The 10,481-nt window shown below is 47.5% G+C and overlaps 1 long non-coding RNA gene across 1 annotated transcript; it reads right to left on the reverse strand.

Moving 5' to 3' along the window:
* Positions 1-402: 402 nt before the first annotated feature.
* On the reverse strand, positions 403-10,481 carry LOC148758543 (uncharacterized). The gene is made up of 4 exons (XR_016020762.1): positions 7,500-10,481; positions 4,804-4,939; positions 2,977-3,163; positions 403-1,764 (listed from the first exon to the last, which is right to left on the reverse strand). It is a non-coding gene; the product is annotated as an uncharacterized LOC148758543 (long non-coding RNA).

A 10,481-nucleotide genomic window follows, 5' to 3' on the forward strand; every position in this document is an offset into this window, starting at 1 on the left:
TAACATCGTATTTACTGGGGGCTTTCCTTGTTTGCTTGCTCTTTTTTTAACAGAACAGACTTGTTACAAAAATATAGGAACATGAAATATAATATATTAAGAGAGAAATAAAAATAACCCAGTCTTGCTATTCAAAGATAATACTGTAAACATTTGGACATATATCCTCCTTATATTGTTTTTTCCCCTAATCCTGTGATCTCACTTGTATAAATGAGGACTCTTTCTACTTTAAGTGACTGATAATCTGACTCATACAGGGCTTAAACATAAAAGAGAATTTATTGGTTCTCATTGCTAAAAGATCCAAGAGTAAGACCAGCTTCAGGCAAGATTGGATCAGGAGCTCCTTGCTATCCTGAGGACACAGCCTCTCTCCAGTCCTCTTTCTCAGCTTCATTCTCAGCTTCATTCTCAGGTTCCTTCTCAGGTTCCTTCAGGCTCAGTCTATAGTGGAAACCTGAGCATCCTTTTGAGGAGTCTCCCCAAAAGTCCTGAACCTCTTTCTGACTGTATCAGCCTCCAGTCACATGTCCACCCCTGAACCAATCACTGTGGCCAGGGCATGTGATGTGCTGATAGGCTAAAGTGAGGGTCATGTGCTTTACCTCCAGAGCCCCACCTAGGCCACCTGGACTGAGAAGAATGGTACCAAGTGAAAAATCAGGAGCTATTTTTGGAAGACGACGAAATCAATGCAAGAGAGAGATTAATAAGTGTGCACTGAATATTGGACGAGCCGTCTAGTTCAAATTAGTGACTGGCTCACTGATTAGCCTTTAAAACTTCTCACTAAATTTGTCTAGGAATATAGAAAAAGGGAGACTTCCCAGCAATATCACGTAACCTACCCAAGATGCCCTTCATCAAGCAGAGGCCCACTGGGAAAGGTGGGAAGACATTTCACACCTTTTCTCTCATCTGTCCTGTCTCAGTGACCCAAGGCTGCACCCACCCGAAATGGGGCCAGCCACCCCTTTCCAACTCTTAAGAGCTGTTCTTTGAGGCAGAGTCTTGGTACCTCCCCTCATTGCAGCAACCCCTCTTTCTTTGTCACCATCTGTCTGCAACCAGGCAAGAAACAGCAAATTACAGAAAACAGCAAGTTGGGGGCAGGTGGGGACGTGCCCTTCTCTCTAGGCAGCTGGGGCTGGGGCCAGAGGGGAGAAGCTGTAATAGCCAGAGTGTGCTGGGGAAACCTCTTTGCCCCCAACAGCCGCTTTAAGTGCCAGAGACCCAGGCAGGGGTTAGAGATCAAATCCAGCACAGCACAGATACACCAGGAATTAGGGACTAACCTGTCCCAGCTGTAGATACAAGAAGCACATTTGTCTACCTTTCCAGTGAGTTCAACAGAAAAGAAGGCAGAGCCCGCTTAAAAGAGGAGACGAAAGTCTTAGGGAGAAAATGTATGCGGTAGCCCCTCTATGCTGTGGTTTTGCTTCCCACAGTTTCAGGTACCCTGGTCAACCACGGTCCAACATATTAAATGGGAAATTCCAGAAATAAACAATTCATAAGTTTTACATTGGACACTGTTCTAAGTAGCATGATGACATCTCTCACCGTCCCTCTCCATCCCACCTGGGATGTGAGTCAGACCTTGGTGCAGGGTCTCCATGCTGTACATGCTACTCACCATCAGTCACTGAGTTGGAAAGTCAGTAGGAGCCTAATGCTCCATCATAATGCCCACATCATTCACCTTGGTTCATCTCATCGTGCAGGTACTGTATCGTCTCACACCATCACGAGGTGAATAAGCTGTTTTGAGGGAGAAAGACCACATTCACAAAACTTTTATTAGAGTATATTATAATTGTTCTTTTTTATTATTAGTTATTGTTAATCTCTTACTGTGGTAATTTGTCAATTAAACTTTACCATAGTTATGTATACTTAGGGGAAAACATATAGTATATACAAGGTTTGGTACTATCCAGTTTCAGGCATCCACTGACGGTCTTGGAATGTCTCCCCCACAGATGAGGGGGGACAACTGTGTTTCATTTCAAGGTGAAATAACGAGGTGATAGGGAAAGGGAGATGGGCAAGACGCGGAAGAATTGCAAAGTAACTGAAAACATAGTAGCTGAAGAAAAAAACCACTTTGGAGGAAGGTAATTAAAACATAGACTCGATAACCCAGAAAAACAAATCAGCCAAGTAAAGAAAGAACTTGGCCAGCTCTCCTGGGATGGGAGAAAAAAAAAAGGATAAAGAGGTGACACTTATGAGAAGCAAATGAGATACAAATGCTAGAACTGGTTTCTTGAGCAGATCAACGAAACTGAACCGTCTTCGGCAAGGCTAACCGGGAAGAAACAGAGGCACAACGCTGAGAAAGGAGGAGACCCGACTGTTGGCACAGTGGTGCCCGGTTTATGAGGAGAGCTGGGAACTCCCTGAGCTGAATTGTGCCTGAGTTTTCCTCAGTCTCGCTTCACCTGCCTGCAGGCCCAGTTTTCAGTGCGGTTGTGAATTCTGTCGTCATCGGCAACGTCATGGAGATGAGGTGAGGCCTGGGGGTAGCTGCACTGGGGGGGAGGCTAACACCTGATACAAGGTCCCAGGAGTTGGGGGGTCTGGGAAACTGGAGCACTGTGAGGACCCTGGGCGGGCTTGTAGGGCTGAAAGGGAGATCAGCAGGCAGTGCAGACAGCCATCTTGGTAAATTTGCCGAGGGGGGTAGTACCACCAACCAATGGAGAGATGATTTTGCTCAGGGAGTAATGCATTCAGGAGCCATTCTGGGAAATAAAGACTCATCAGCCCAGAAACCCCAACCGTTCTGATGAGGCTGGATTCAGCGAGCATATGAATCAGAATTTGGGAGGAGTGGAAAGTGGATGAGACCAGAGGGGCCATCTGGCTGGTAGGCAGCAGCTCTGCATTCAGCCCAGCCTTGGAGGGACCCCAGCATGGTCTCCCCAAGAACACCACCTCCTGGAAAGGCCCCCCACGCCCACCACTCACCTGCTGGAGAGCCGGAGAGAGCACTGATTTTGGAGTCAGGCGACTTGAAGTTCTGATCTTGATGTGCTCAGTGGCTGTCCTTGAATACCTCAGGGCATGGTCCCTGTGGAAGAGGAACCCTGAGGCCTGGCTCCTCTCCCTCACAGAGCACGGTGCAGCCTCCTGAGACATTCAGTGGGAAGGTGCTCTGAAAAGGAGAAGGTGATCCAGGGTTGGAAGTTAGGACGATTCGAAGGACATGGAGAGTGAAAAGAGAGACGCTAAGGGAGAATATTCTAGAATGGGAGGGCGGGGGTTAGTAATGTCAGAAAGCCAGCATTCTACTTAAAAGGAAAAAAGACAAAATGTCTTTGCAGCTTCTCAGTGAGAAGGAAAATTTCCAGAAGTCCTGACTCTGACACTGGCTCTGGGATCACCTCTAAGCCCCTGTGCCTCTGACTATAGTCTGTGTGATATGTCACCAGCTTTGAAGTGATTGTGTATGAGGCTTGAAAAGAAAATCCTAAAGTTATATATACATATATTCTGACATATATTTATATTTATATTTAAATATCCTGGCTTATATATATATATAAAGTGAGGAGAAAAGGACAATTTTTTAGCAAGTTGGAAATGCTGGCCTATCAAAGGAGGTCAGAGTAAAAAGGGAATTACTTCTCCTTTGGTTGTACATCTGCTAGCACAGCCTGTTCTGATTTATTTTTTCAATTCCAAGGAATATTTCTTCTAGGCAAGATGCAGGCCTTCAGCGGACAATTCCTAGAGCCAGACTCATAGGAAAGGAGCCCGGACCTGGAGGCTGAGCAAATGCCACCTGCTGTCTGTGGCCATCATGTGCCTACCTTGGGCCTCAGTTTCCCCTTCTGCAAAATGGGGGGGGGGTAAGTAGATTCTCTTCTCCTTCCCCCTTCTCCCCACCATTCTTTAGCAACAGCTTCAGTAGAACAATTCTGGGAAAGGAAATCTTTTATAAATAAATGTTTTATACATTTTCTTTTTAGATATATATCACAAATACATTTAAGTTTTTATAAGTGCATAAACGTGCTCATATGCACGTGTGCTCATCTTTGTTTTTACTTTTCCTTTTTTGCTTGGCTGTTACTCTTACACTGGACCATCTTTTAGGAACTTTCTAGCTCTGGTGGCTCATATTTCTGGGGTTAGGGAAAGGTGGGAAAAAAGTAAACAGTGCCAAGGGGCCACAGTTATGCCTGGTGCTAAGATGGGGAGCCAGGCCCCTATGGGGGGGTCCTCGCACGCTCCAAGGAGCATGAGTTTGCCTTTCTCTGTCTGTCTAGCCTCCCCACCCTAACTCTCACAATCACCCCACCTTAATTCCAGAGCAGGTCAGAACTCAGATCTGGAAGCCAGGCCATACCTAAGTTTGGCCTCCAAACTCTTTATCTTTCATGGAATCTGGGAATCAGAGAAACCGCCAGAATCGTTTGGTCTAGCCCTCTCTATCAAGAGAAGTGGTTGTCCATTCTCCCTGCACAAGCAAAGATGTCCCATCCTTCTTCCTGCAGGGAGTGGAGGCTGGTGCACTCCCAGATTTTTCAGGTCAACGGGCTCATTTCCTTCCACCTTGTAAACCTCTGAAAACCAAGACACCCACATCCTGGCTCAGCTCTTAACCATCAGTTCAGCTGCAAAGTAGTCCTTCCAGGCAACAAAAAGCAAAAGCAAACACAGCAAGGTCAGTCTAGATGAACAAGCAATTCACAGAAGAAACAGAAGTGGCCAAGAAATTTGCATAAAGATTCTGTGAGGTAGTATTTTTATACCTGTAGAACTGCAATGCACAGAGCTTACGTAACTTACCTAAGGTTGCGTAGCTACATAACTGTGGTTTTGGAGTCTGAATCTAGGCAATCTGGCTCCAGAGCTTATCTGTGCCCTTCATCATGACGCTATGGGAGAAGCTCACAGAAATTCAAAGTGGTCCTGTTGGAGCTGCCTGTGGAAGGAATTCCAGGTGATTAGACATCAATTGCCCCAGGCCCCTGTGAGTTTGTTTCCATGAAGGTAGGAGGTAGGGGACAGGAGCTACTTCGGAGAGCCCTGGACAGGCCTCAGCTCCTTAAGCCTCCTCTGACTCCTTCAAGTCTGGAGCACTGAGGCCCTTGGATCCTATGTCCCTGTCCCCTTGGATCAGGCAGGCAGAAAAGGGACCGGTTGACACCAGGTCCAGGAGTCAATGTCAGGGATGGGGGAGGCCTGGTGCTCGTGTTGATGTAGGAAATTTCTGTGAGTGCCAGGATCGTGGTCTCACGAAACCGAAGAATGGAAGCATAGACCAGGGAGGCGAGGAGTTGCAAAAGAGGATAGTTTATTAAAAGCAAAGACTTGCAGCTTTCAAGCGAGCGGGGGTCCTGACTGGGGTGCCCACTGACTAAGGCAAAAGGCTCTTATTCTTATATCTTTTCTTGCCAGCTTGGAGAAGGGAGCTGGCGTCTATCAGATTTGTTCTGTTTGTCCATCCTGAAGCAATTAACGAAATAACCCACTTTTATTTATCAGATCTGCTCGTTTGTCCAGCCTAAAGGGATTTACAAGGTAACTTATAAACCTCAAGGCACCATTACATTTTGTCCTGAAGTGAATGAGCCATTTCAGAACCTGGAGTTTCAGTATATGGCTGCCTTTGTTTATTCCACCGGGGACCTTCCTGTCTACCTAACAACATGCTAACTAACCTGTCTCAGTGTCAAGGCAAGACAGACACCCCAACACCAAGTGAGCAGTCAGGGCCACCGTCGTGCGGGGCGGCCTGCGGGGTCTCAGCTCCCGCTCCCCACATAAGAACGCAGGATATGGTGAGGCCAAAAAGGAACACCCACGGAGCCAGAGGTAGGGGAGTCATACCACTATAATCTCACTGGAGGCTGGATTCACACAACGTGCGACCTGCTGTCCACTTTCCTGCCAACCAACCGACTCTCCTCGACTCCCCTCGACTCGACTCCACTCGACTCCCCAACGTAGCCGTGGCAGTTATATTAGTGGCCAATGGCTCAATGGTTACAGCTGACGGCCAACTAGCCACAGCTGACAGCCATCTACTACCCGAGCCAGCACCCCTCCACATGAGGCCGAGAGCCTGGAAACTGCTCTCTGGGGCTCTGTCCCCACAGCCACGGCACAAAGAACAGGGCCAGGAGGAACACACTGCTGATGTCATGCCCGTCTCAGCCAAGAAGCATCTCACATCCTCCTTGCTGGGCCGGGAGCTGGTCTCAGGTGAGGGCCTACCCAGAGCTGCCTGGCTGGAGGAAGTGAGGCACAGCAAGAAGCTGTAACAAATAACAGCAGCTACTTCTGTTAGGCACCTACTATGTGCCAAGGTCTGCATTAGCCATTTTACATATGTTAATGCTTTTCATTTTAATCTTCCAATGTGTTCTTGAGTTCTGAGTAACTACCACATTCTACAGAGTCAATGAAAGCTGAAAGAGATGCCATGGCTGGCTAAGGCCTCCAGCTTCTCAGCAGCGGGATCAGGATTCAAATTCTGATGAATCTGGCTCCGGAGTCCGAGCTCTCACGTTCAGCAGGTGAGCTGGACGCTGGGCCAGTGAGAGTGGCCAGAGAAAGCCTGGGCGAAAACTACAGACTCTCTCAAGAAACCCGGAAGCCATTTATCTCTTCAGTTTGGCTTCTGTTCACTAACATTGTCCTCCTAGGAGACAGATAGACGAGGTTTATTTTTGTTTGTTTCAATCCCAGTTGACAAATGAAGAAACCGAGGCCCAGATAAATAAAGTAATAGCCAGTTAGGAAAGAGCTGGAGTGAACACAGCAGTCTCGCAACCCCAGAGGGGATTCCTCCTCCTAGCACCATGACCTAGCGCTCTCCCCTGACCCCAGGGCCTTATCTAGAGTCTCCGCTGGCTGGCCTAGATAGAGAATTTGGCTATGCGTCCACCCTTGTGAATGCTTGGTTTGTACACCCTCAGTTTCACCCAGTCTCAGGCTTCTGGAAAGGGTGGGGTGGGGGAAATTCCAAGATATTGACCTGGAAGGAATTCCAGGAGACAGGGCTGATCCTTCCAACTCCACCAGACCAGAGAAGGTCGGCCTGAGGCCAAGATTTGCTCAGATATCACTAGTGAGGTTTCCCCCAGCCACTCCCTCCATGCCTTTTTTCCCTCCCTCCCCTCCTCTCATCTCCCTTCAGTTTGGCAAAGGGCTGGGGCAGCCAAATTCCACAGCATTTAAGTCATAATTCCAGTTTATTCTGGTCAATGGCATTTTCATAAAGTCATAGAATGTGAGAATTTGAAAAGATGCTATTGATGGATTCCTACCAAGTCCCTTTGTAATAGATGAGAAAAATAAGCCAGCTCACCAGGGTCCATCAGCAAGTCAGGGCAGGTCCTAGGCTGGAACCCCGGGCCCAGGCCTCTGAGACACAGCTCTGCATGAGCTCCCATTCCAGGTCCACTCCGAATCCCACAGTGCCATCAATGGAAGGAACCGAGGGAAGCATGTGACCATGGTGAGGGTTGGAGACTAACCTGAATACCATTGGGGCCACGAGGTCATGTCAGGAAGAGGAGAGCAGGGACATGGAGGGACGTGACTGTCACACAGGCTGTTGTCCTGCAGGCCCAGGACAGTCTGACTTTTTAAAGGAACATCTACAAAATACAACATTCAATGTAAAATAGTCCAACTTTTAAATATAGGTACAATTTAAGTTTAAAAATAAAACATGGAAACTAACTTGTGACCTGCAGTGGAATCCAACTCCACCCCTTTTTATTGATGAGGAAACTGAGGCACAGAGTAGCATTCCATCACAGACCATACAAAGATGGAAGTCCAGTGCAGCTGAGTCCTTTCTGGGGAGTCCCACATCCAACTCACCTGTCCTGTCAGCACTAATCACCAGATGGCATCCCGAGAGCGCACAGCCCCACACGTCTGGATTCCAGCCCCTCCACCTCAGGCTGTATGTGATTTTTCTAGAAGAACCTTATTCTTGGCCTCCTGTTATGTTCTGCCTGTGATCCACAGGCCCCAAATCTCCTTGAGTATTTTTTTCCTGACATGTCCTTTTAAGACTCTAAAGTGGGCCAGAACATTCTGAGACCCTGCTGGGGGCTGGGAAAGACTGCAGACACCCTTGTCCCATGCCAAGCCCTTCCTACATGCCATTCCCCTTGCGCCTCTGGACATTCTGCCCTTCCCAGCCCAGCTCAAAACAGCACAGCTGACACTCCAGAAAAATCTCATAAAGCCAAATTAGGAACATGTCAGTGAAAGGGGAAAATGAGATCACGGCCACCCTGTCACCTTCCCCTGGCTGGCTAAATCCATCAGCGGTCCGCCAGCTGTCAAACCATCCCTGACCCCTCCTGCGTGTCTAGTCCTACGCCTGAGACAGGGTCATAGGACAGTTAATGAAGAGATGACACACTGCTCCGTCAAACCCTAGGACAAAGGGGAGTGTGACGGTGAGCAATGCAGATTCTCAGGGCTTGGTGAGCTCCAAGAAAGGGGTGGCCAAAATCAACAGTGGCTTATCAGAGAAAATGGATTTAGAGCTATCTCAAAGAACAGCTGGAACTGGTATGGATGGAGAGGAGCGAGAGGACATTCAAGGTGTCCGGCAGGCACAGCGGTGGGATGGGCCACGGCATGTTGGGAGAGAGTGGTGGTTCAGTGGCCACAGCTGAAAATCGGTGCTTTATTCTCCCAGCACCTAGCTTGTGCCTAACATACACACTCTTTGAATGAATGAATGATCGAATGATTTAACATAAATATCAACCCAATGAGAAAGTATGAGAACAGCCTCCCAAATAAAATAATTTAGTGTTTACAATTTTTTGAGGCATTTCCCTCTCACCACGTGTGTCATCCCCATAACAGCCCTGGAGGCAGGTGGTGTGGGTTCCATTGAACCCATTTGACAAGTCAGGAAACCAAGGCATAGGTTGTTGGGAGAGAGCAACTTACCTGAACGGTGAGTTTGGGTGAAGGCACTGAGCCCGATGGCTCTGCCCTTCTGGGTTCCCCCTCTCGGGGATCCGTGTGCCAGCCTGCAGCGAGGCTGGGCTCAGTCCTGCTGGTGCCCCCTGGGTCTGTGCCTGGGTGGGGACGTCTGGCGGATTCAGGAGGCATGTGAGCAGCTGCCCATAGGCCTGAGCCCATCCGCACGTGTAGCGCTTATCAGAATAAAGCTAACACTTTAATGTCTACCTGATCGCTCAATGTGTCCTGAACTCAAGTGGGGGAAGAGAAGGAGTGTTGTTTATTGTTTCTCCAAAACCCCAACAGAGATGTTAAGCAACTTACCAGGTAATCCAACACTTTACCTGGGGTCCCCTGGCAATCAGCCTCCTACTTTTCCAGTTACAGGAACCCTGTCAGAGAGGGATGGGAGGAGTAGGAGAGGCAGCCTGCTGTGCCAGACACGCGAGACTGTTCTCTGATCACATAAGTTGGAGAAACAACAATGGTTTCAAGTCCCACTGGGTTCTGTGCTACAGGATTTGTCAGGACCGTCAGTATGCTGCTGTCCTCTGGAGAGAGATGCATCATTTTCCAGACTTCTTAAACCACAGATCATGTTCTCTCACAGATCAACGTGAGGGTCTAGTGTTCCAGTGTTCCATGTTTTGGGAAACACTGCTGCAGACACCCACTTGTTTCTTGGGAGGTGGCATGGTGCAAAAACAAAAGACTTACCCCACCAGGGTTTGGGTGACCTTGGACAAATTCCTAAGGCTTGTCTTCTATTACACATCTTTCAAACAGGGATCATATGCTGATTGCCTTATGTTGATATGAGGATAAAACGAGATGACGTTCCACAGATGCCCGCAGCAGACCCTTCCAGGCAAGTCCAAGCCATTACACAGGTGTATAAACTTGTACCAAAAATGGGGTACGTGATGTGGGCTTTACATGGACAGATCAATAGTAAAGTAACTTTTCATTTGACCAAAGGATTCTCTGAGTTGCAAGAGGACCTACCAAGTTTCTTTTAGTTGCAAACCCCTGCTAGCCTCTCTCTCCCAGACTGATTTACAATAGGGTGCAGTTTTACTTTTTGTTTTATGTCCCACATAGAAGTGAAATCATTCGGTTCTTGTCATTTCTGTCTAAATTATTTCACTTAGAATGATACTCTCAAAACCCATGTTGTCCCAAATGGCACTATTTCATCTTTTTTATGGCTGAGTAGTATTTCATTATACACACCACATCTTCCTTATCCAATCAAGGAAGGTTTGGGAAGGGCAAAATGGGTCAAGGGGGTAAAATAAATGGTAACAGAAGGGCATTAGACCTCAGGCGGGGAGCATGCAGTAGAGTATACAGACGTTGAATTATAATGTTGTACACCTGAAATTTATATGTTATTAACCAATGTTACCCCAATAAATTTAATACAAAATATATATGATAATAAGAAAATAGGGGTACAATTTCAAATCCTTTGCTATATCAGAGATGAGTCTATTTATCAAACAAAGCTCAAGTGTGGA

This window comes from Rhinolophus sinicus, chromosome 3 (assembly GCF_057876585.1).
Source record: "Rhinolophus sinicus isolate RSI-liver-muscle chromosome 3, RSI-T2T, whole genome shotgun sequence".
In the NCBI taxonomy this organism is placed as follows: Eukaryota; Metazoa; Chordata; class Mammalia; order Chiroptera; family Rhinolophidae; genus Rhinolophus; species Rhinolophus sinicus.